The sequence below is a fragment of the Entelurus aequoreus genome, linkage group LG10, assembly GCF_033978785.1.
Source record: "Entelurus aequoreus isolate RoL-2023_Sb linkage group LG10, RoL_Eaeq_v1.1, whole genome shotgun sequence".
Taxonomy (NCBI): Eukaryota; Metazoa; Chordata; class Actinopteri; order Syngnathiformes; family Syngnathidae; genus Entelurus; species Entelurus aequoreus.
Window position 1 is genome coordinate 30,926,603 of NC_084740.1, and position 26,394 is coordinate 30,952,996.

Genomic DNA, 26,394 nt, shown 5'->3' on the forward strand with positions numbered 1-26,394 from the left:
TGAAAATAGGAATCGGGGGATTACTTTTCACAAGTAAGATTTAACATTAATGTACTTTTGGTTGTATTTTATGAAAATAACATTACCACAGAGTTAAGAAGGAGCAAAGATCTTCAATATTTGTATGTGAAAATCACAAACAAATCTTCTGGGGGAGGATGATGCCCCTACAGGGGTTTGGTTTACAAACTTTCAGCCCCACCTAAAACAAAATTCACCAGCCGCCACTGATTATGATGCATTCTCATTTTAGGCAAAATATAAGACAATACTTTCTTAACAGTATAATTGTAACCAGGAATAAGTCTTCAAGTAACAATATTCAAATACTAACATTGTTGGGTAAGACAGCATTTGGATTTATTCTGAATCCAGTGAAACAGATTGGTGGTTTTAGCTGATATAAAGACTTTCAGGTGTTTATATATGTTTAAGTATTTGGCAGACGCTTTTATCCAAAGCGACATACATAAAAAATACATATATAACAATCACTGTAAACATTATCATTTAAGGGAAGAATGTAATACAAAATATCAATACAAAGTGTCAAGACAGAATAAACTCTCTGCTGCTGCAGCAACAGAGATACGGTCTATAAGATATATAGATATCTAATGTATTCATACATTGTTTATGTAGGATATACGCATGTATATATAACGTAATTATATTGTTTCTTCAACTTAAAAATAGCTGACCGTTTTTTCCCCCCTTCTCTGTGCTTATATTCCCAGTTTTAATCTCGGACGTCTGGTCACTTATAGCATATAAGAATATTCTATTACTGTTAAGCAAACTATGAATAATAAAACATGTGTCCGTTATCATAGCTACACGTATGACAAAAAAGCGCGTGAAAACGAGTGGTATTCAGTGAGGTAAAATGAATTAAATGCGCTGACAGTTCATTGCTCCTGCCAAATGAATTGCACTGAGTGGAGCGGATCACCACTCCAAGATGGCGGCCCCGCGTCTCGTCTGCGCCAGTAAGCAGTAGCGCTCGATGCTGCGTCTACTTATAAGATGTCTATGGTTATGACGTTAGCAGTGAGTTTACAGCCTCACTGATTTAACTACACAGCAAATAAAAGTCATGTTACTTAGCCAATAAACGTTAGCTTACATTCAAAACTTACCCTTCTTTGTGCAACTTCAAATGTCGAACGAAGTTGGAAGTTGTTGCGTCTCCGTCTGTAATATTCGAACTGCGTGATTTGCATCCGGCAATTCGTTTTTTGTTGACCAAGTCGTAGTTTTTATACCCGAACGAAACCAACTTTGGTATAAATCTTTCTCACTGGCGCGTTGTTTGACAACTCTTGTTCAATGGTTGTCCTGCAATTTGATTGGCTGAATGCTGTGTGATGAAAACAATGTAGATCTAATTTGATTGGCTGTTGTACTGAGAGCACACACGCTGACACGCAGCACACACGCTGATAGACAGACACGTACAAAATGAAAGCTACGGAGCGCTCCCAAATAACTTTTTAAACTTTTGGTTTTGGGGAAAGTAGCAAGTCATGTCAAGTCAAAAGGCTCAAGTCCAAGTGAAGTCACAAGTCATTGATGTTAAAGTCTAAGTCGAGTTGCAAGTCTCTTTACATTTTGTCAAGTCGAGTCTAAAGTCATCAAATTCATGACTCGAGTCTGACTCGAGTCCAAGTCATGTGACTCGAGTCCACACCTCTGGACCACGGCACTCCAAGGGTGACCCAATTACCGCTAGTTCAAGTGCCCCATGAATATGGCTTCTAATCTAAAGACATGGGGGTTAAAAACACAACAGTGTTTGTGTAGCTGACAAACACTAGAAAGCATGGGGGGGGGGGGTGATGAGGAAAAAGGTCAGAGGAGGCATTTTGAGTGAGAACGCATGATGTTATTCTTTAAGGCATTATTGTTTTAGGGGCATGGCGGCTTCTGATGACCTCACACAAGACGGGAGGCGCAACTCTTGGAGGAGTCAAAGGACGCATTGTCTCATAAACAAAGCAGCGTGTGCACAAAGTCAACGCAAACGGCCACAGTATGAGCTTTCTTTTCACACGATCACGTCCACTGGTCCCGAAAGGACGACTGTCGCTGTCGGGTCCATGCGACTGGCACAAAATATAAACCCTTCGTAGTGAAGTTGTTCTCCGATGTGATGGATAGGTGCAAAACCTCCCCCAGGCAAGAATGTCCATAAATACAGTATAGTAAGTATGTCATTATAATCTACTTTCACAAGTTAGCCAGGATTTGCATATCCCGTGCACGCTTCAAAGTCTGTGTGCATGAGAAGATTATGTTCTGTTTGACAGCTGTAGGTGCTAAGTGGAGTGGTTTATGTAGTGATAATAGTTGAGCTGACATGAGAATGTTACATACAGCAAAAAGTAAGAAAATGACTAAGGAAAGTAATGTATGTCGGATGCAATGTTTCTCTTTCCTCCAGTGTCCTCTTGAGTAGACATTTGATTTTGGTCTATTTATTTCGCCAGAGTTACAGGAGCACTCTGCTGTTTTAAAAGACCCTCTGCAAAAAATCGAGTCAAAGATCATCTCCATGGCAACACTCGGTTTTTAAGAATCTGCTGCACTTTTTTTTTTAGCTGAACTCACAAGCCACCATTTGAATAGCCCAAATGATGAAAGAGAAAGGACCTAATATGGAACCTTGGACATACTTGCCAACCCTCCCGGAAGAAATTTTCTCCCGATAGACTCCCGGAATTCAGCCGGAGCTGGAGGCCACGCCCCCTCCAGCTCAATGCGGACCTGAGTGAGGACAGCGGCGACAGTCTGTTTTCACGTCCGCTTTCCCACGATATAAACAGCGTGCCTGCCCAATCACGTTATAACTGTAGAATGATCGAGGGCGAGTTCTTGGTTTCTTATGTGGGTTTATTGTTAGGCAGTTTCATTAATGTCCTCCCAGCGCGGTAACAACACACAACAACAGCAGTCACGTTTTTGTCTACCTTAAAGCAGTTCGTCTGCCGTAAACAGCAATGTTGTGACACTCTTAAACAGGACAATACTGCCATCTACTGGATAGCCACCGGAACACTGAAATTCAAGTATTTCTTTTATTTATATGTATAATAAAATATATATATATATATATATGAAATACTCGAGTTGGTGAATTCTAGCTGTAAATATACTCCTCCCCTCTTAACCACGCCCCCAACCACGCCCCCCGCCCCGCCCCACCCTACCCCCCACCTCCCGGAATCGGAGGTCTCAAGGTTGGCAAGTATGACCTTGGGGAACACCACTATTGTAACTAAAGAAGTTGAACAGCCGACTAATGACTGCATCTGAAGTAAAGACGCTATGACAACACCTTAGGCCCCTTCTACACTAAGCCGGATAAGGTTATGCAGGGTAAATCCCACCTAACCTTATCCGTGTCCACACACAACAATGCCCCCGTTTAAGACTCCCTCCCCCCTCCGTCCGCCGGCGCAACGCGACCTAGTACGCATGCGCGAAAAAATGCGAGCGTCATAGTAACCTCTGACCTGGAAGTGTATTCTTACCCTGTGTTTCAATGTAGACTATTGCCACATTTCTTTTAACAGTAAACCTTGCTTGCCTCACCATCAGCAGCTGTTAGACTATTGTAATGAATCACACCTGAGCCATCATACATTAATTATATATTTAATGGACATGTGAAAGTAAACAATGTGACAAATAACATTTTACAACAACCAACAACAGGACACTGTGCTTGTAGGCTGAAATTGGCGGTCGTACTTGACGGCCGCAACCACTTCATGGCTTCACAATAGTTACGGAGTACAAAACTAGACGTTGAGTAATCGCTCGACATGTATGGCGTACAATAACTGACAGTCTGCTTTGCCAGTCCAAGTGCATTTGCTATTTTTCGTAGTCTTTCCTTGTCTACGGGAGCCCACACTGTCGTTGTCTCTCCTTCGACAAATGGACAAAGTTTTTCACTAAGTAGAATCACAGCTGACCTGGACATTTTAAAGTTTTCTTGCCGTTCCTCTGACACAACACAGTCAGTGACAAACATATCCTACCAGGCTGCCGTTCTTCCAGACCTTATCCAAAACCGTCGCTCACCATTGCTATGTTGCCGTCTGAGATGTGTTGTATCCTAAATAGCTGCAATCGCCCGTTTCCTTCTCTTAATGTATTGATGTGCGATTTCCAAAAGCGTCTGTACATGTAGAAGAAGGAGAAACACGGGCATGTCTGGATGACTCGCCTCCATCTTTCCAGTGGTTAGCTCCGGTTGTTATGAAGCTGGCTGTGGCGTGTTCTTCCGGACGTCACTTCCTGTGTGGGGCGCAGTCTTTCTGACTTCACTTCCTCTCCGAACTCAGTTTGTAAACGATCAATGAGTCCATACAAAGCTAAGAGCCGGAGATTCAAGAAATACATGATGCACTTACACGTGTAAAAAAATATCCAAGGAGGGGAATCTTAAACAATGGTTTAGTGTGGCTGAAATGGGGCTTAGTGTAGATATAGTCCCCCATTGAGAAAGCCAGCCCGGTGTGTCTGACACCTGGACATGTAAGACGACAGCTGGAGAGAGTCAATCCAGCTACGTCAGCAGGCCCTGACCGAGTCAACCCCTGGGTCCTGAAGACTTGCGCTGCTCAGCTAACTGGGATCCTGCACTCCATCTTCAACCTGAGTCTGAAGCTAGAACGGATACCAGTGCTATGGAAAACATCCTGCATAGTGCCGGTGCCCAAGAAGCCCATTCCATCGGGCTCAAATGACTTCAGACCTGTTGCCCTGACGTCCCAGGTCATGAAGGTCCTCGAGAGACTTGTGCTGGATCAGCTGAAACCACTGGTGGCTCCTTCCCTGGATCCTCTACAGTTTGCATATCAGCCCCATGTAGGAGTGGACGATGCTGTTGTCTACCTGCTGCATCATGCTCACTCTCACCTGGATGGTGGGAGGGGCACTGTGAGGAACATGTTTTTTGATTTCTCCAGTGCCTTTAACACCATTCAGCCAATTCTGATGAGTGACAAGTTCCTCAGGATGGGTGTCAGTTCATCCATTGTCTCCTGGATCACTGATTACTTGTCTGACAGGCCCCAGTTTGTGCGACTGGGGAGCTCCCTGTCGGATACTGTGGTCAGTGGTGTAGGTGCTCCACAGGGGACCGTCCTGTCTCCTTTCCTGTTCACCCTGTACACCTCAGACTTCCAGTATAGTTCCAGGTCCTGCCACCTGCAGAAATACTCTGACGACTCTGCTGTAGTCGGGTGTATCAGAGAGGGACGGGAGTTGCTTGATTTACTGAACTATTGTGACCACCAGGTGTTGCCAAAAACATATTGCCATTCTCCTTCAAAAGCACAAATATGTCATAAGGTTAGTGTTTTTCATACCTACCATTGTTCTCTGAGTAATTTCATTTCATCAAACCCTTCCTAACATTCCACATTACAAAATAATAAAATCATTGGCAATGATTCGTACTGGTTAGTTTATCAGATTAATATAGGCCAATACTCAAGGATCCAACATCGGCATCATATTGGGAGTGAAACAGTTGTATCGGGACACTCCTATCTGTTAGCAACAACAAGAAACTAAAGTGCAGAAAGTCAGTCACCGACAGAAAGTTCAGCATGAATTCTGTCTGATGACAAACATCAATTTTACAAATGTTTAAACAAACTCCAGCCATATTTCCAGTGATCCGATTCCATTCGCTTCCAAGTGAAACATTGATGGACTTCACCGCCACACAGTCTTTTATGGCCTGCTATACTTTATTAGACCTGGTTGGGCAATACAGCCATAAAAAGCACCAACATCTCTGCATAAATTAGCTAGCTAGATTTCTTTTTTGTTTAGTGTAAGGCAATTAAGGATTCAATTTAGACTTCAGTGGGCAAATTGGATTGAGTTTAATAGTTGAAATGAAGGGCATGAGACTTGATGAACGAGGGTGCGGGGTGTAAATTTGCATCCATTTAAAACACAAGACGTGCCTGTCATGTCATTGTGATTGGTGGCTAATCTCAATTCAGTCAGTAAACAGCGAATTAATGGACTTCTGCGATTTACATTTTGTTTCAACATCCTGTCAAGATTTTCACACTCTTGGATGTCCAAACAGTCACTTTCACATCAACGCCTCCACAGTCTGTGGTGACGGACATCTGAAAGGATTTAAAAGGTGTTAACCGTGTTTTTTTCGTACGCCATCACCAAATTAACACTTCCTACATGAGTCATGCTGGTTGCTGCTTTTCTTTAGGGAATGTTTTCACCAGCAAGATGAGAGGACTGACAGCTTTGTCACAGATGCTGGCCAAATACATCAACTACTGACAGGAAGTCAGTGACATTGGATGCATTAGGGAAGGAATATTCAACTAAATTGTTTTGGGGGCCATATTTGCAGAAATCTAAGGATCGGGGGTGGGACTTCTCTCTTCATTAGTCATATTTTATATATTCCAGGAACCAGCTTCCTCTTCAGTAGACATTTGATTTTGGTCTATTTACTTTGAGTTACAGGAGCACTCTGCTGTTTTTAAGGACCTTCTGCAAAAATGCTAGTCAAAGATCATCTCTATGACAGCACTCTAGTGTTTTAAGAATCTGCTGCAAAAATTAGTCTCACACTTTTTTTTTTTTAACTGCACTATTATGCCTTTTACAACAATTCTTCTCAAATAAAGAGGAGAAATATAACCGTAGAGGAAAATCTAATTTTAAAACATTTGTATGCATGTACAACACTTAGAACCTTTAGCATATCAGTATGTGGAATTAAATAATGGAATGGATTAAGTAATGAAGTTAAACATTGTACTGATATGATCCAGTTTAAGAGGTTCAAATTAATAGTGCTTACAAAGTACAAAGAAGAAGAATTATGAGAATTACTACATCTTCATAATTAGGCGCTTACTGTACAGATAAAGCTCATTAGAATTAAAGCCAGACACACAAATTAAAATAAGCAGTATACAACTGTCTAAATTCCAACATCAAGGCTAACCCAGCAGGCACAAGACGTTGATACAACGTTGATTATAAGTACATGTCCTTTAAAACTGACTTTGAAACTATGTTGCAAAATAATTGTATTTGTAAAATGAGACAACATTGATGTCTGATGTTGGATCCATGTTATTGGTTGGGAAATTACCAAATTTCAAAAGGTCAAATCAACGTCACAACCTGACATTGAATGAACATCGTCAAAAAAACATGTTTCAACGTTGTATTTGTGTTGTAGAATATTTTTTGGGAAATTACCAAATTTCAAAGGTCAAATCAACGTCAGACCACAACATTGATTAAACGTCGTCAAAAAGCATGTTGTTTCAACGTTAAGTTTTACACAGCTGTAGGACCTCAAATGGTAAAAAATAGTACAAAACCCAAAACCAGTGAAGTTGGCACGTTGTGTAAATCGTAAATAAAAACAAAATACAATTATTTGCAAATCCTTTTCAACTTAAATTCAATTGAATAGGCGGCAAAGAAAAAATATTTAATGTTCGAACTGAGAAACTAATTTTTTTTTGCAAATAATCATTAACTTAGAATTTAATGGCAGCAACACATTGCAAAAAAGTTGGCACAGGGGCATTTTTACCACTGTGTTACATGGCCTTTCCTTTTAACAACACAGTAAATGTTTGGGAACTGAGGAGACCAATTGTTGAAGCTTTTCAGGTGGAATTATTTCCCATTCTCGCTTGATGTACAGCTTAAGTTGTTCAACAGTCCGGGGTCTTTGTTGTGGTATCTTAGGCTTCATAATGCGCCACACATTTTCAATGGGAGACAGGTCTGAACTACAGGAGGCTAGTCCAGTACCTGCACTCTTTTACTATGAAGCCACGCTGTTGTAACACGTGGCTTGGCCTTTTCTTGCTGAAATAAGCAGGGGCGTCCATGATAACGTTGCTTGGATGGCAACATATGTTGCTCCAAAACGTGTATGTACCTTTCAGCATTAATGGCGCCTTCACAGATGTGTAAGTTACCCATGCCTTGGGCACTAATACACCCCCATACCATCACAGATGCTGGCTTTTCAACTTTGCGCCTATAGCACTCTGGATGGTTCTTTTCCTCTTTGGTCCGGAGGACACAATGTCAGTTTCCAAAAACAATTTGAAATGTGGACTCGTCAGACCACAGAACACTTTTCCACTTTGCATCAGTCCATCTTAGATGAGCTCAGGCCCAGCGAAGCCGGCAGCGTTTCTGGGTGTTGCTGATAAATGGCTTTCTTTATGCATAGTAGAGTTTTAACTTGCACTTACAGATGTAGCGACAAACTGTAGTTACTGACAGGGTTTTCTGAAGTGTTCCTGAGCCCAGGTGGTGATATCCTTTACACACTGATGTCGCTTTGTGATGCAGTACCACCTGAGGGATCGAAGGTCACGGGTATTCAATGTTGGTTTTCAGGCTTGCTGCTTACATGCACTGATTTTTCCAGATTCTCTGAACCTTTTGATATTACGGACAGTAGATGGTGAAATCCCTAAATTCCTCGCAATAGCTGGTTGAGAAATGTTGTTCTTAAACTGCTCGACAATTTGCTCACACATTTGTTCACAAAGTGGTGACCCTCGCCCCACCCTTGTTTGTGAATGACTGAGCATTTCATGGAAGCTGCTTTTATACCCAATCATGGCACCCACCTGTTCCCAAATCAGCCTGTTCACCTGTGGGATGTTCAAAATAAGTGTTTGATGAGCATTCCTCAACTTTCTCAGTCTTTTTGCCACTTGTGCCAGCTTTTTTGAAACATGTTGCAGGCATCAAATTCCAAATTAGCTATTATTTGCAAAAAATAACGTTTTCCAGTTTGAACATAAAGTATCTTGTCTTTACAGTCTATCCAATTGAATATAGGTTTAAAAGGATTTGGAAATCAATGTATTTTGTTTTTATTTACGGTTTACACAACGTGCCAACTTCACTGGTTTTGGCTTTTGTACAACAGGGGACTTTTCAATGAATACATATTTTATTCCTACTACTGTGGCCTGTCTGTATTATTGCTGCTGTTGTGGAAAAATGCGGAAACGCCTCCACAGTCAAAATAACCTTCAGCAATTTTGGCACTTTAGAGAATGGAATTCACCTTTTTTTTTTGTGTGTCACTGAAAAGGCTCCATCGTCTGTGAAGATAACACAAAATGGGCCTCGATGGTGAAAAGTCGGGGGTGGTACACAGCCACGCTGAGAGGTGTCCCCCCGCCTCTCGCCGGCTCTTGCGATAGCGTATTATCTTCCAGATTACGACGCTCCATTCTCCGAGGTTGGGGGATAACAAGAGCGATTTGTGAGGAATGCACCGAGCCACTTCCACGCTGAGTGTTCTTCCTGAGAGGAACTCCCTCATCTCTACGTTCGCATCCCCTCTTAAAGTTAATTCTTCTTGTAGAAAGCTGTTCTCTGCAGGATGACTTTGCATGATTACAAGCAGGCGGATGACCTGTCCTTACTTCAGCCATTATGCCACGCTCCATTTTTAAGTCGTTGCAGAGAAGACCTTCTAACACGTTTGGGATGATTTGTGTGTGTTGGTAAAACACAGGCTTGGCGTTAGGGGGGCAGGAGTCTCAAGTGTTTTGTAGATAGCTTTGGGCAATCTGGGCCTGATTCAAGCACAACAAAGTCGTCATTTGGCCGGCGTTGCAACAACCGAAGTCGCTTTGAACGGCTGCCTGCTGCATGTGCGTGATTCATCCTGGTGCTTTGTAGTCTGCTGCACAATGAGCAGTGGCCTGGATTGTATTGGGTGTGCCAAGCTAGCCTCTACATAACATATGGCCTCATTCGGTAAACATATCAGCTTGATATTTTGTCACACTCTGCCCGTGAGGTGGTGTCATTAATGGTGTGCCCTTTAGTGTTGACCACAGATGAAGCGCTAGCTGTCCAAAGTCGGGACCCAGGGTGGACCACTCATCTGTGCATCACTCAAGATGATCTCCTGCTGGCCCCACTATGGACTAGACTCACACTATTATGTTAGATCCACTATGGACTGGACTCTCACAATATTATGCTTGATCCACTATGGACTGGACTCTCACAATATTATGCGAGATCCACTCGACGTCCATTGTCACATTTGCGGTCCCCTCCAAGGTTTCTCATTGTAATCCCATTGGGTTGAGTTTTTTCTTGCCCTGATGTGTTTCGTTGTGGCTTGTGCAGCCCTTTGAGACACTCGTGATTTAGGGCTATATCAGTAAACTTTGATTGATTGATTGATAGTGTTGCGTCAACACAGAGTCCAAAGGGGCTTTGGAATTTTACAGGAAGGCGAGTCTTGATCCACAACCTGTACACCTGCAGTGGCATACACCATGGAGAGTAGTCACAGCGGTTCACTTATTCCACATTTTGTTATGTTACAGCCTTATTCCAAAATGGAATGGATTCATTTTTGTCCTCAAAATTTGACAGACAATACCCTACAGCAGTGGTCCCCAACCTTTTTTTGCACCACGGACCGGTTTAATGTGGGCATTATTTTCAGGAAACAGCTTTCCATTTGTGCCAGATAAATACAGCAAAAATAAGTCCATGAAAAATACAACTCACTATAACGCTGAATTAGTGGGAGCCGTGGGCTTGTTTCTTTGCAATGAGATCCCCAGCAGGTTAACATCAACCTGCTGGGGACTGCAGATGGAAATCAGCCTTTGGCTGCAATCTGTCACATTTATATTTTATATGTTCATTAATGTGCTTTGTATCATGTCACAAAATTATAACAAATATAACAAATGGCAACGTCCTATGAAGAGATTTATTGTACATCTCTAAACAAGTTTATTGGTGTCTAGTGCAGGGGTGTCCAAAGTGTGGCCCGGGGGCCATTTGCGGCCCGCAGCTCGTTTTTAATTGGCCCGCGACACCGGCAAAATACAATTTGTGCTTAGGAAAAATGGAACCAGACCAAATTCCCCCAAAATGGGACCTGAAAACCAAAATTGCTGTTAACCTGTGCGTCTTTTACATGGTGTTTGATGAACATATGTACACATTTCTTGCAAGATATGGTAAGATTTAGAGTTTGCGAAAGCTAAATATTAATAAGTATTGATAAAGACTAGTTATAAGATGAATAATTGATTTAACTAAATTGTACTAGTTTTTTGTTACGTTTCGTTTTATGTAGTTGCTGAGACGGCAGGCAAGTGCAGAAAAGAATGGTAATGGTAAGATTTTGAGTGTGCTAAGCCTTATAATGTAATAATCATACTAATATTGATAAATAATTAAATAATGACAATAATTGATTCAACTACTTTGTATTCGTTTTTGTTACGTTAGGCACTCCGGGGTGCAGAGACGGCAGGCAAGTGCAGAAAATAAGTCTTCTTTACCAGAAAAAGGCAGGTGCACAAATGGAAAAGAGACGTATGAATTGCAAAAGGTGCAACGTTGGGGTACAAAGCAAAATAAGCCAGTCCCCAAAAGCATCCTGATTGGCAACCAGGGACAGGTGACGGCGCCAGCGCTCAGCTGGCAAATGGAGGAAAAAATAATGTGGAACAAAAAATAAGAGCGCTGGACAGGAAATCATGCAAAATAAAAAAAAACTAATAATAACTGGCATGTAAGAGGTTTTCGGGTCTTGAATGTACAAAAAAGTACAAAGTGGCCCCTAGAGCCTTCAACTTTTCTGTATGCGGCCCTTGCTGGAAAAAGTTTGGATACCCCTGGTCTAGTGGGACAGGCAAAAGTTAAGTCAGAGAAAATGCAGTCGTTTAAAAATGATTTAATATTTCTCTGCGGCCCGGTAGCAAATGCCTCACCGACCGGTACCGGTCCCCAGACCGGTGGTTGGGGACCACTGCCCTACAGCAGGGGTCGGCAACCCAAAATGTTGAAAAAGCCATACTGGACCAAAAATACAAAAAATAAATCTGTCTCGAGCCGCAAAAAATGTAAAGACTTATTTAAGTGTTGTAATGAAGGCAACACATGATATAATTGTCTATATTAGCCTACTATCAAAAATACTACGTGTCGCAGGCTGACGCAAATCTTTGTTGACAGAAATGTTGAAATGTAATATTTATTCTACACATTTTTACAACATTGGAAAACATTAGTAAAACGGAGGCTTTTCAGAGGATGTGATAACTCCTGGAAATTACTGGCTTAGAAAGGCCAAAGGTAAAGACGTGTGTGTTCAAGTTGAAGGAAACGGAAACTGCAAATACAATGACCTGAAATATACCTAAAATACGAGGCATAATGATGCAATATGTACATACAGCTAGCATAAATAGCATGTTAGCATCGATTAGCTTGCAGTCATGCAGTGACCAAATATGTCTGATTAGCACTCCACACAAGTCAAGAACATCAACACATCTCACATTTGTGGATTCACGCACAGCATAAAACGTTTGATGGACAAAATTAGACAAAAAAGGAGTGGCATAAACACGTCTTTCTGTGGCAGTATCAAGGAAAGTTGTACATGTAAACAAACTACGGTGCGTTCAAGGACTTCCGAAATTAGGACAAAATGGCATGCGCCAAATACTCATCAGTGAAGCATGTTTAATATAATTAATGGGATTTCTAACAATTTTTTGGGGTCATGTTTGTCCTCCTACAGAAACCATATTAAAACAAAATATATATATATTTTCCTCATCTTTTTCCATTTTCATACATTTTGGAAATAGCTCCAGGGAGCCCCGAGGGCAGCGCTAAAGAGCCGCATGTGGCATTGCTGACCCCCGCCCTACAGTGACAATGTGAAAAGTTTTCTTTATTTTTATTTTGCAAATGTATTAAAACTAAAAAACTAAAACATCCCATGTGTGTACGTATTCACAGTCTTTGCGAAGTCTTTTTGAACACAAGCTTGGCACACCTCTTTGGGCATTTTCCTCCTTTCAGATTGGATGGGAAGTGTTGGTTTTCATCCAGGATGTCTCTATACATTGCTGCATTCATCTCAGTCTAGTCAGGGAGGTGACCAAGAACCCGATGGTCACTCTGTCAGAGCCACAGCACTCTTCTGCGGAGAGAGGAGAACCTTCCAGAAGGACAACCATCTCTTCAACAATCCACCAATCAGGCCTGTATGGTAGAGTGGCCTGACAGAAGCCACTTCTTGGTAAAAAGTTTGCCAAAATGCACCGGAAAGACTCTCACACCATGAGAAACAAAATTATTTGGTCTGATGAGACAAAGATTGAACTCTTGGCGTGAATGCCAGACGTCATGTTCGGAGGAAACCAGGCACTGCTCATCATCAGGCCAATGCCTTCCCTACAGTGAAGCATGGTGGTGGCAGCATCATGCTGTGGGGATGTTTTTCAGTGGCAGGAACGGGGAGACAAGTCAGGATAGAGGGAAAGATGAATGCAGCAATGTACAGAGACATCCTTGATGAGAAACAACGCTTCCCATCGGTGCTTGAGAGGTGCTGCAAAGAGGAATGGGTGAACCTGCCCGAAGATAGGTGTGCCAAACTTACTTAGACTTTTTATTGTCATTCAAATTTGAACTTTACAGTACAGATAAAAACACTTAAGGATAGTTAATTTTTTCACAATAAAAATGTAGAAGATTGCAAAGCAAATTGACAAGAAAAATAATTTTACTATCATGACTGATCGGTCAAAACTCTGAGATCTATCTACATCATTACTTTTAATAATGCAAGATATAGAGAATACAATTTTATTTTGCAAAAGTATGGAAAATATATAAATTAACCAAAACACATGTACATAAGTATTCAGTCTGTGCTCAATATTGTTTTGATGCACCTTTGTCAGCAATTACAGCCTCAAGTCTTTGCAAACTTGTGCAAAGACTTGAGGCTGTAATTGCTGATAAAGGTGCATCAAAACAATATCTGCTTAATGTACGGAATCATTTTGGTTGTGCTTACCGACCTCAAAGCTATTTAATTTGGTACATGGTGAAATGATAAATGTGACCAGTAGAAGGCGATACATGTAGACTGCAATATGATGGCAGTCACACATAAGAGATACGTGTGGACTGCGATATGACTCAAGTAAACAACACCAAAATGTTATATGTTCCATTGAAAATATAGAACATTACACACGGCGCTCAAAAATCTATCAAAATGTTTTAGTACGACTTTGGTAAGCTATGAAGCCGCACTGCTTGATGGATTGTACTGTGCTTCAACATAAGAGTATTATTATGGTGTGTGTATAAGGTAAGCCATATTATCTGGCGTTTTGTTTCACAATATTATGCAAACGCAACTTTTCTTACCTTCTGGTACCTGCTGATCTGTATTTGGGATCTGCATAAGTCCTAAATATTTGCGCACGTCCGCCTTTGTAGCCGACACCGTAGTCAATAAGCTTCATCTTTTCCTCTATCTTCTTGTTATGTGACATTCATCCTCCGCTGTTGCCATTTCTAATATAAAGTAGTATAAAGTTCCTACTTATATCTGTCGGTAAACTCGCCATGAAAGCGCTAAAACATACTGGTGTAGTGAGTTTACATTATCCACCCAAGGAACTTCAGTTATTAGAGAGTCCCGGTCGGACGATTTTTCACGGGACACATTTCCGGTGTTGTTGTTTCCGGATGAGGAGATGCTGCTCCGTTATTGATTGAAGTAAATTCTGAATGTCATTAAAACAGTTAGCTCCATCTTTTGACACTTCTTCCACTCCCGTCCTTGCACGCTACACCGCTACAAGAAAGAGGACGGGGAGAAGACGCTGCCGAAGGTGAGCCACGAAAATAAGACCGCCCACAAAACGGCGCATCCTGAAGCAAATGTCAGAAAGCGGCTTGAAGATGATCTGTAAAACATAATCTATGCAACATTTTGACCAAAGAACCACCATTACATGTTATGTAGAACACAAGGAAGTGTTTTACATTTAGAAAAAAAAAAAAAAAAGACTCCTTTGATGCCCCCTATAATCCGGTGCGCCTTATATATGAAAATATACCTGACTCGACCCGCTCATTGGCAGTGTGCCTTATAATCCGGTGTGCCCTATTGTCTAGGAAATACGGTACATCCTAGAGCAGGGGTCACCAACCTTTTTGAAACCAAGAGCTACTTCTTGGGTACTGATTAATGCGAAGATACACACTTAAATAAATGGCCAGAAATAGCCAATTTGCTCAATTTACCTTTAACTCTATGTTGTTATTAATAATTAATTATATTTATCTTTGTGGAAACACTGATCATCTTAAAGATTTCTCACAATAAATATATATAGAAACAGATATGCAACACTTTATTTTTATATTTTCTCCAAGTGCACATTTTTCAAATTGAACATTTTCAAATGATCACTTCTAAGACAGTCTTGTGAAATCACAATATCCCATTTTAACTAGCTAGCCACTAACATTTTTTAACAAATCATGAATTACTTTGCACCATGTTTGTACAAATAATAACTCATGTAAAATACAAAAGTCAACTCTCAATCTTTTAAATAAATCATGTCACACTTTGAACTGGACACCAAATCTGTTATCTGTTTCTTTGTCAGTTAGTGGGAAGCCTGGCATTGCATGCTGTTAACTAGTGTGTTGTACTCTGGTGTGTAACTTGACACTGCAACTCTGAGTGAGTCTTGCAGATGTGCATCAGTGAGGCGTGTTCTGTGTTTGTTCTTGATGAAGTTCATGTCAGAAAAGGCTGATTCACAAAGATAAGTTGAACCAAACAGGCTTGCAACCTTCATAGCTGCTGCGCATACACCACTGTACTTTTCTGTGTCAACAAGGCACCAAAAGTTTGGTGCAGCCTGGTGGGCTTTGAGGTGGAGGTCATTTTGCAGTGTTACAATTTCAATCTCCACCTGTTCAGCATCCAGGCTGAATGTTGCACTTAACTGCTCAGCAATGCATGATATGTCCATGTTCATGAAAGGATTAGAAATGAACGACACACATGGCTCAAGCTGATCCAGGTCACAAAACCTGTTCTCAAACTCTTGCCCAACTCTGTTTATGACCTGAGAGTACTTTTCTGCAACTTTGTCAAAAGCCTCAGATGCAGAAGCATTGTCTTTCAGCCCCATCTGCACAGAGGGAAAGTGCAGCACTTTTTTTCTCTGTAAATGCCAGCTCACTGGTAAGTGCTGCTATTTGCGCTATTTTTAGAACAGGCCAGCGGGCGACTCATCTGGTCCTTACGGGCTACCTGTTGCCCGCGGGCACCGCGTTGGTGGCCCCTGTCCTAGAGTTATAATGCAATCAATCATCACAATACTACAACTATTTTCTTCTTGCTACAGACCTTTTTTTCTCATAAATTAAAAATTCCAACACCATAGAATCGTAACTTAATTGTTGTAATAAACTTTTTTTGCACGTTTAAATGTAAGATGGTAACTATATTGTTTATGCATCTATTGGCTCAGAAGTCCCTTAAACCACTTCACACGTATTTACCATGGCACTTTTGAAGTATGACACATTGCACATAACATAAAACATTGACGAAAAGGACATGTCTTAACGAGAGTATCATTCCATTGCTAGTATGTAACCATGGTGATGATGCTTTTGAGTGTAAGTCCAAAAACATTGACTTTTATGTTTGCTTTCTGTTTACTTTGCACTCTAGTTCATATTCTTTTTGCTTTCTAAAACTAATAAAAGTGTATTCACTCATGCCTTTTGAAGATCACACTGAATGAATAGAAACTATGTTTGAAATCATGGTGGCCTCCCTTGGGAGAACATAAAAACAAACATTTGAAAAACAACCCAACTATGGTAATGCATTTTTATCAACAGTTGGTCAAATAAAAAGTTGTGCTCGCTACAGAGATTTATGTCTACACAGTTCTGCGTTGTTCATAAATTAAAGTAATAAATCTTACATTAATGATATAAAAAAAAAACTAGTTGTCTGGATGAGCCTTAAAATTGCATCCAGTGGAGACACAGCAGGCCTGACAGTCCATCACATCTTTGATTATTCTCTCCTCATCCCAACCGTTTGCTTACATTTTTTCCTTCTTGCCTTCCTGGTGTGTAGACGTAGGCGGTTAATCCACTCATAACACTTTATTGTCTGGTGTAGACGCACGGTGCATCTCCCACGGGTGTATGGGGCTGAATAAAAGACAGGAAAGGGAAAAGATGACTCATTTTTAGTTTGTTTGACGACTTAACTGGAAGCTATCTTGCATAGAAGAATCATAAGAGGGGACAGATGACAATAACAGCAGTGAGTCAAAACTGATTGAGAGGCAGGAACATCGCTTGTAAGGGCTTGGATTAACATGGTTTAAGAGGGGGCGGACAGAGAGAAGAGATGAAAAGCAATAATAACAGACAACACAAACAACAATAAACGCTAGAGATTGGTTTAGAATGTTAAAGAGGGGACGGATGTAGAAATCTGTGAAGAAAAATAAATGACAAGAGACAACAAAACAAAAACATCACCGACATTTGAAGCGCTTGTTTTAAGAGGGGACAAACAGAGAAAATACAGATCACAGTAACAAGACAACATGTCCAGCTAGTCGTTAAAGGCCTACTGAAAGGATTTTTTTTTATTTAAACGGGGATAGCAGATCCATTCTATGTGTCATACTTGATCATTTCGCGATATTGCCATATTTTTGCTGAAAGTTTAGTAGAGAACATCGACGATAAAGTTCGCAACTCTTGGTCGCTGATAAAAAAAGCCTTGCCTGTACCGGAAGTAGCGTGACGTCACAGGTTGAAAGGCTCCTCACATTTCCCCATTGTTTACACCAGCAGCAAGAGCGATTCGGACCGAGAAAGCGACGATTACCCCATTAATTTGAGCCAGGATGAAAGATTCGTGGATGAGGAACGTAAGAGTGAAAGACTAGAGTGCAGTGCAGGACGCATCTTTTTTCGCTCTGACCGAAACTTAGGTACAAGCTGGCTCATTGGATTCCACACTCTCTTTTTCTATTGTGGATCACGGATTTGTATTTTAAACCACCTCGGATACTATATCCTCTTCAAAATGAGAGTCGATAACGCGAAATGGACATTCACAGTGACTTTTATCTCCACGACAATACATCGGCGAAACACTTTAGCTACGGAGCTAACGTGATAGCATCGGGCTTAACTGCAGATAGAAACAAAAGAAATAAACCCCTGACTGGAAGGATAGACAGAAAATCAACAATACTATTAAACCATGGACCTGTAAATACACGGTTAATGCTTTCCAGCCTGGCGAAGCTTAACAATGCTGTTGCTAACGACGCCATTGAAGCTAACTTAGCAACGGGACCTCACAGAGCTATGCTAAAAACATTAGCTATCCACCTACGCCAGCCAGCCCTCATCTGCTCATCAACACCCGTGCTCACCTGCATTCCAGCAATCGACGGAGCGACGAAGGACTTCACCCGATCATCCGTGCGGTCGGCGGCTAGCGTCGGATTGCGCGTCTGCTATCCAAGTCAAAGTCCTCCTGCTTGTGTTGCTGCAGCCAGCCGCTAATACACCGATCCCACCTACAGCTTTCTTCTTTGCAGTCTCCATTGTTCATTAAACAAATTGCAAAAGATTCACCAACACAGATGTCCAGAATACTGTGGAATTTTGCGATGAAAACAGAGCTGTTTGTATTGAGATACAATGTGTCCGAATACTTCCGTTTCAACCATTGACGTCACGCGCAAACGTCATCATACCTAGATGTTTTCAAACCGGAAGTTCCCCGGGAAATTTAAAATTGCACCTTATAAGTTAACCCGGCCGTATTGGCATGTGTTGCAATGTTAAGATTTCATCATTGATATATAAACTATCAGACTGCGTGGTTGGTAGTAGTGGGTTTCAGTAGGCCTTTAAGAGAGAACAAAAACAACCATAACACTAAACAACCACATATCCTGCTAGTGTTTGGCTGATTTGGTTTAAAGGGGGACACACAGATAAACTTTAGAACAACAATCAATTAGAGACAACAAAAACAATGTCACCTACACGCAAGTGCTTGTTTTAAGATGGGAGGGCCAGAGGGAAAGTAGAGAACCCAAATGAAAAGACACAGCAGCAGAAATATACCCTGTCTCATTCTTCATCTAAGAGAGGAAGAAAAAAAAGAACAGTAAAATAACAATCACATCTCCTACTTTGGCTTGGTTCAAGAAGGGACAGAGAAACCAGATAACAAAAAGCAATAACAAGAGACAACAAAAACAATAACATCACAGGTAAGTGCGTATTTTAAGAGGGGACAGAGACAGAGAACCTAAACAACATAACTGTCTCCTGCTAGTGCTTGGTTTAACTTGGCTTAATAGGGGACAAACAAACATATTTGAGAGCAAAAAGTCACAATGAGTGACAACATAAACATCACTAGTGTTTAATTTAAGAGGGGACAGACAAAGAGGAACCAGAGAGAACATTAAGACAGCAATTACATATGCTAGGGTTTGGTTTAACTTGGTTTAATAGGGGACATACAGTACTTAAACTATAGAACAATGAATGAGGGACAACAGAAACATCACCAACAAGTGCGTACTTTAAGTTGGGATGCACACGGAAAATCTAGAGAACACGATATTAACATGTCCTGCTCGTGCTTGATTTAAGAGGGGGCAGACAGAAAACACCATAAAACATTAACCGTGTCTCCAGACATACATACACAAACGTCAAGACATAATCAAAAGCAAGAGACAACAAAAACAACATCAGCAACAAGTGTTTGATTTTGGAGGGGACAGACAAAGAGGAACTAGAGAACACGCCAAGACAACAACCACATCTGCTAGTGTTTGGTTTAAGTTGGTTTAATAGGGGACATAAATACATATATAAACTTCACAACAAAAAGACAACAAGAGACAACAAAAACAATAACATCACAGTTAAGTGCTTGTTTTAAGAGAGGACCGACAAAGAGGAACTAGATAAAAATTAGGAAAACCACATCTCCTGCTAGTGCTTGGTTTAATAGGGGACAGAGATATATAAACTTGAGAAAATTAGCAATGACAAGAGACAACAAAAACAACACCCCCCACAAGTGCTTCCTTTAAGATGGGATGGACAGAGAAACGGGAGAACACAATGTTAAGAAACAAAAGCAACATGTCCTGCTTGTACTTAATTTAAGAGGGGGCAGACAGAAAACAACATAAAACATTAACTGTTTGTCTCCAGACATACATACACAAATGACAGAACATAAAACAATAGCAAGAGACAACAAAAACATCACCCACAAGTGCTTGATTTAGGAGGGGACAGACAAAGAGGAACTAGAGAAGACATCAAGACAACAACCACATCTGCAATTTTTTTGTTTAACTTGGTCTAATAGGGGACATACACTACCGTTCAAAAGTTTGGGGTGACCCAAACAATTTTGTGGTTGATTGATTGATTGATTGAGACTTTTATTAGTAGGTTGCACAGTGAAGTACATATTCCGTACAATTGACCACTAAATGGTAACACCCGAATAAGTTTTTCAACTTGTTTAAGTCGGGGTCCACTTAAATTGATTTATGATACAGATATATACTATCATATACACTATCATTATAATACAGTCATCACACAAGATAATCACATTGAATTATTTACATTATTTACAATCAGGGGTGTGTGGGGGGGGGGGGGAATAGCCTTCATTTCTAAGAACAAGAATTGACTGTCGAGTTTCAGCTGAAAGTTCTCTTTTTCTGGCCATTTTGAGCGTTTAATTGACCCCACAAATGTGATGCTCCAGAAACTCAATCTGCTCAAAGGAAGTTCAGTTTTGTAGCTTCTGTAACGAGCTAAACTGTTTTCAGATGTGTGAACATGATTGCACAAGGGTTTTCTAATAATCAATTAGCCTTCTGAGCCAATGAGCAAACACATTGTACCATTAGAACACTGGAGTGATAGTTGCTGGAAATGGGCCTCTATACACCTATGTAGATATTGCACCAAAAACCAGACATTTGCAGCTAGAATAGTCATTTACCACATTAGCAATGTATAGAGTGTATTTCTTTAAAGTTAAGACTAGTTTAAAGTTATCTTCATTGAAAAGTACAGTGCTTTTCCTTAAAAAATGAAGGACATTTCAATGTGACCCCAAACTTTTGAACGGTAGTGTACATATAAACTACAAAACAAAAAGCAACAAGAGACAATAAAAACACACTTGATATAAGAGGGGACAGACAAAGAGGAATGTGATAACACATTAAGAAAACCACATCTCCTGCTGGTATTTGGATTGACTTGGTTTAAAAGGGGACAAATATATATAAACTTGAGAAAAACCAGCGATGACAAGAGACCACATCCCCTACAAGTGCTTCCTTTAAGAGGGGATGGACACAGAAACAGGAGAACCCAAGATTAAGACACAACATCAACATGTCCTGCTTGTACTTAATTTGAGAGGGGGCAGACAAAAAACATAAACCACATCAAACTGGTACTTGGTTTAACTTCATTTGAAAGGGGACAGACATAACCTTGAGAACAAAACCATCACTAACAAAGTGGTTTCTTGGTTTATTAGGGGACAAGACATACAAAAACTTGACAACATTTACCGTATTTTTGTCATTTTAATCATTGCCGGAAGTAATTCTTCGGCGCATTTATTTCCGTCCGACTTCTGGCAACCCCCCCATTTCGGATACAAACATGCATGTGTTGTTCTAATCATGGTAGATTCAGTAACAAACAACAAAGACGACTATTTTTGGACAAATGAGGATTCACAATTTTATGTTTTTGAAGCTGAATTTATGGAGGCTGAACAACAGCTTGTAGAAGCCAGCACAAAGTAAGAGTGAGACGTTGGAGCAGACGGAAGCCGAGAGAATGAGGTGAAAGTGAGTCGAAGCTGCAAAATGTGGAACTTGAAGCCAAGCTACTTCGACATAAATGGATTGCTTACCCATTATTAACTGGAAAAAAAACGTCCCCGGCCGGCTGGACCAAACAGACAACTGTCCATCGAGTGAGTCACACTTTATATTGATCATGATACGTATGTACAACTACAGACATCATACGCTGTATGGCTAGCTGTGTACAACAAAACATGACATGTGGGCTAATACTTTACAGATACTGTAATATGATTGTTCATGTTTTTCTGTCAGTACAAATTGGTCTTCTATCGTATTATGTTGTACATTACAAACTCAAGTGCGTTTTGTGTTGTCGTAGAAGCTAGCTTATCTCTTGCCGTGGTTAGCTTTTACGGCTAATACCAAAGCACGCCAGTGTGTCACTGCACTAGAAAAAGAGTTCCTCAGTGTTTGCTCTTACAATAACGGTTTGGTTATTACCCGCCTCTACATAGTAGTTGTAAATAGTGCTCAGGTGAAAATATACACTCAAAATTCCTATAATACTACAACTCTGTCCATGTGGTCCAAAACAGTGTTTGACTTACAGACTTCAGGACAGACTCCTAATGCAGATTTTACAAAAGGCTTTGCTTACTTTGATTTCTGTTTTAGGCCTGGTGAGTCTGTCTAGAAGAGTGTAAGAAACGTCCAATCCTCAACCTGTCACCCCGCCCGTGCCCCCAGTCTTCCTCTCAGGGAATAAAACACACTGGTTGATCCCAAGTTATTTTGGATGACATATGTTGAGTAAGAAGGACCCCAGAGAAAAGAATGGTACAATACCAAGTTTTTACTAAAACTTTAGGAGACCATCCCTTACAATGTGACAGTAGCATCAGCAAGAAGAGGTCTAAATCCAAATAAAAAGAGTCATCTTATGTAGCAGGAAAACAGCTCCTCAGAAAAGAGGACAGCTAAGGCCTTGAAAACAGATAAGAACTTGCCAAAACAGCTCTGTGAGCCGACCAACAGGAGCCCTTAAAACAAAACAAAACAAAGAGTTTACTAGTGCAGTATTTTTCAACCACTACAGTCTGGTGTGCCGTGGGAGATTATCTAATTTCACCTATTTGGGTTAAAAATATTTTTTGCAAACCAGTAATTGTAGTCTGCAAATTACGTGTTGTTGTTGAGTGTCGGTGCTGTCTGGAGCTCGGCAGAGTAACCGTGTAATACTCTTCCATATCAGTAGGTGGCAGCCGGTAGCTAATTGCTTTGTAGATGTCGGAAACAGCGGGAGGCAGTGTGCAGGTAAAAAGGTGTCTAATCCCTAAACCAAAAATAAACAAAAGGTGAGTGCCCCTAAGAAAATGCATTGAAGTTTAGGGAAGGCTATGCAGAACGAAAGTAAAACTGAACTGGCTGCAAAGGAAACAAAAACAGACTGCTGGACGACAGCAAAGACTTACTGTGGAGCAAAGACGGCGTCCACAATGTACATCCGAACATGACATGACAATCAACAATGTCACCACAAAGAAGGATAAAAACAACTGAAATATTCTTGATTGCTAAAACAAAGTAGATGCGGGAAATAGCGCTCAAAGGAAGACATGAAACTGCTACAGGAAAATACCAAAAAAAGACAAAAAGCCACCAAAATAGGAGCGCCATACAAGAACTAAAACACTACACACAGGAAAACAGCAAAAAACTCCAAATAAGTCACGGCGTGATGTGACAGGTAGTGACAGTACACTTACTTTGAGACAAGAGCTATAGTGATGCATGCTTGGTTATGGTTTAAAGTCATATCCAACAATTGCGACGACGACTCTTTACTGTCAACTGAGTTTCGTTTTTTAATGAGTTCTGCTGGTGGTGTGCCTCCGGATTTTTTCAAAAAAGGTTGAAAAACACTGTACTAGCGGACATAAGATAAAAGCACGGAGATCACGAGAAGACACACTACATAGGAAAATACTAGCTGCTTTAAACATGAAAAGAAAAAAAAAGAACACTTTAAAATACCTCATTGTCACAAATTTTATATAGGTTACGGAACGTATATTAAGTATTGTTGATGTTTTTTGAATGCATTTTTAAAGTGATTTAGAGGTAGAATTGATTCAAATGAACACTTTTCATCAGAAGGTTATAACTTTATTTTTGTAATATTTACTCTGTTTCTTAATATTACAACTTTAATAAAATAAATGGAATATGTATTCTTCAGAACTTAAAACCATTTACTGTAAACATTACAAGTTTATCCGGTCCCTTTCCTCCATAATATTATGACTATACTATAATATATTTACTACATAATATGACTGTTTTCTCATATAACAATTTTTTCTTTTAATATTACAAATGTATTATTATTAAATAAAAAATGTTTCCCACCCTAATAATATTACAACTATTTCTCATAAAATGTGTCTTTTTTTTCCTATTGTTACAACTTTATTTATTGAATTGTTTGTTTATCAATAGCATTATAACTTTATTAATATGAAATCATTATTTGGCTTGTATTACAACTTTATGCTCAGAAATTACTCACGCTCTCCTTATATATAGTCCAACTTTATTTTTATAAAGTCATTTTGTTTTTCATGGTATATTTTACAACTTTATTCTTATAAAATTACTCTTTTTTCCCCCTATCAATATTACAACTTTCTTCTGATGAAACTACTCTTTTTTTATTTCCTATTAAGGCTTTATTTCTAAATAATTTATATCTATTTCCTAATATTACAACTTTATTCTTAATTAGTGATTTCCCCCCAACAATATTACATTTATATTGTATAATTGTTTAATAATAAAACTTTATTATTTTTAAATTACTTAATTCTTAATTCTTGTAAAACTGTTTTATTTGACATAATACAATTACAAGTTTTAGAGGTAGAATTGATTGCGCCCATTAGCTGTGTTGCTAGCAAACCAAGAACGGGCCGATTTTTACATGCTAGAATGCAAAGAAACCAAACAAAAAAATGTTGTCTTCTTGTCTCTCATAATGATTGTAAACAATAGACCAAATTCTCCCAAAAAGTGCATTTCCCTTGTAAGAGGGGATGGACAGAGAAAAAGTAGAGAACACAATAATAAGACAATGCAAGTGCAACACGTCCTGCTTGGGCTTGATTTAAGAAGGGGCTGACATAACACAACATAAAATGTTAACTATGTGTCCTGATAGTGCTTGGTTTAAGAGGGGACATAAATCATGAAAGATGCATGCAGTTTTTTTTTTACATAAACTAAATGTATTTCCATATTACCTTACCTTTGGAGCTAAAAATTTTCCCGGGCACAATCAGTTGAAGGCTGGAAGTAAGACCCCAAAGCAGAGGAGAAGACTGACAACAAATTGCACACAGGTGTGTGCAGGTGGCTCCGCCCACAACCACTGCAAGAGAGAGCAGCACAGGCAACACCCAATGGATGAAACCATAGACATGTTATAAGTAGACGCAGCAATGGCTGCTGTGACGCGAGAAATTGGGCCGCCATCTTGAAGTGGTGATGGTGTTCAGCGTTTTCCTGCTCAAAATGAGCGAACTGTTGAAAATAGGAATCGGGGGATTACTTTTCACAAGTAAGATTTCACATTAACGTACTATTGGTTGTATTTTGTGAAAATAATATTACCACAGAGTTGAGAAGGAGCAAAGATCTTCAATAGTACTGAAATCTTAGCCGCTAGCAAACAAGAGTATGACCATATTCATACTTGCTAACCTTGAGACCTCCGATACCGGGAGGTGGGGGTGGGGGTGGGGTGGGGCGGGGGGCGGGGGGCATGGTTGGGGCGTGGTTAAGAGGGGAATATACTTAAGCTAGAGTTCACCAACTCAAGTATTTCATATATATATATATATATATATATATATGTATATATATATATATATATATATATATATATATATATATATATATATATATATATATATATATATATATATATATATATATATATATATATATATATGAAATACTTGACTTTCAGTGAATTCTAGCTATATATATATTTATTTTATTATACATATAAATAAAAGAAATACTTGAATGTCAGTGTTCTGGAGGCTATCCAGTAGATGGCAGTATTGTCCTGTTTAAGAGTGTCACAACATTGCTGTTTACGGCAGACGAACTGCTTTACGGTAGACTAAACGTGACTGCTGTTGTTGTGTGTTGTTACCGCGCTGGGAGGACGTTAATGAAACTGCCTAACAATAAACCCACATAAGAAACCAAGAACTCGCCCTCGATCATTCTACAGTTATGACGTCATTGGGCAGGCAAGCTGTTTATATTATGGGAAAGCGGACGTGAGAACAGGCGGTCTCCACTCAGGTCCGCATTGAGCTGGAGGGGGCGTGGCCTCCAGCTCCGGCTGAATACCGGGAGTTTGTCGGGAGAAAATTTCTGCCGGAAGGTTATCGGGAGAGGCGCTGAATACCGGGAGTCTCCCGCTAAAAACGGGAGGGTTGGCAAGTATGACCATATTAGAACTGCTTGTCAATGAAATTAATTACATTTAAAAATGTCATACTTGAATAACATTAAG

At 40.0% G+C, this 26,394-nt stretch overlaps 1 protein-coding gene across 4 annotated transcripts in view; it reads right to left on the reverse strand.

Moving 5' to 3' along the window:
* ilvbl (ilvB (bacterial acetolactate synthase)-like) overlaps nt 1-25,244 on the reverse strand; it is a 55,892-nt gene extending 30,648 nt beyond the window's left edge. The window contains exons 1-3 of one of the 4 annotated variants that reach the window (XM_062060508.1): nt 25,111-25,244; nt 18,976-19,073; nt 16,999-17,106 (exon numbers count right to left, since the gene is read on the reverse strand). The gene's annotated coding sequence lies outside the window, so the exon portion shown is untranslated. Of the gene's footprint in view, nt 1-1,139; nt 1,323-16,998; nt 17,107-18,975; nt 19,074-25,110 lie in introns of those variants that run through there. The other 3 variants (XM_062060510.1, XM_062060513.1, XM_062060511.1) reach the window with 3 other exon arrangements.
* Between the last annotated feature and the right edge of the window lie 1,150 nt (nt 25,245-26,394).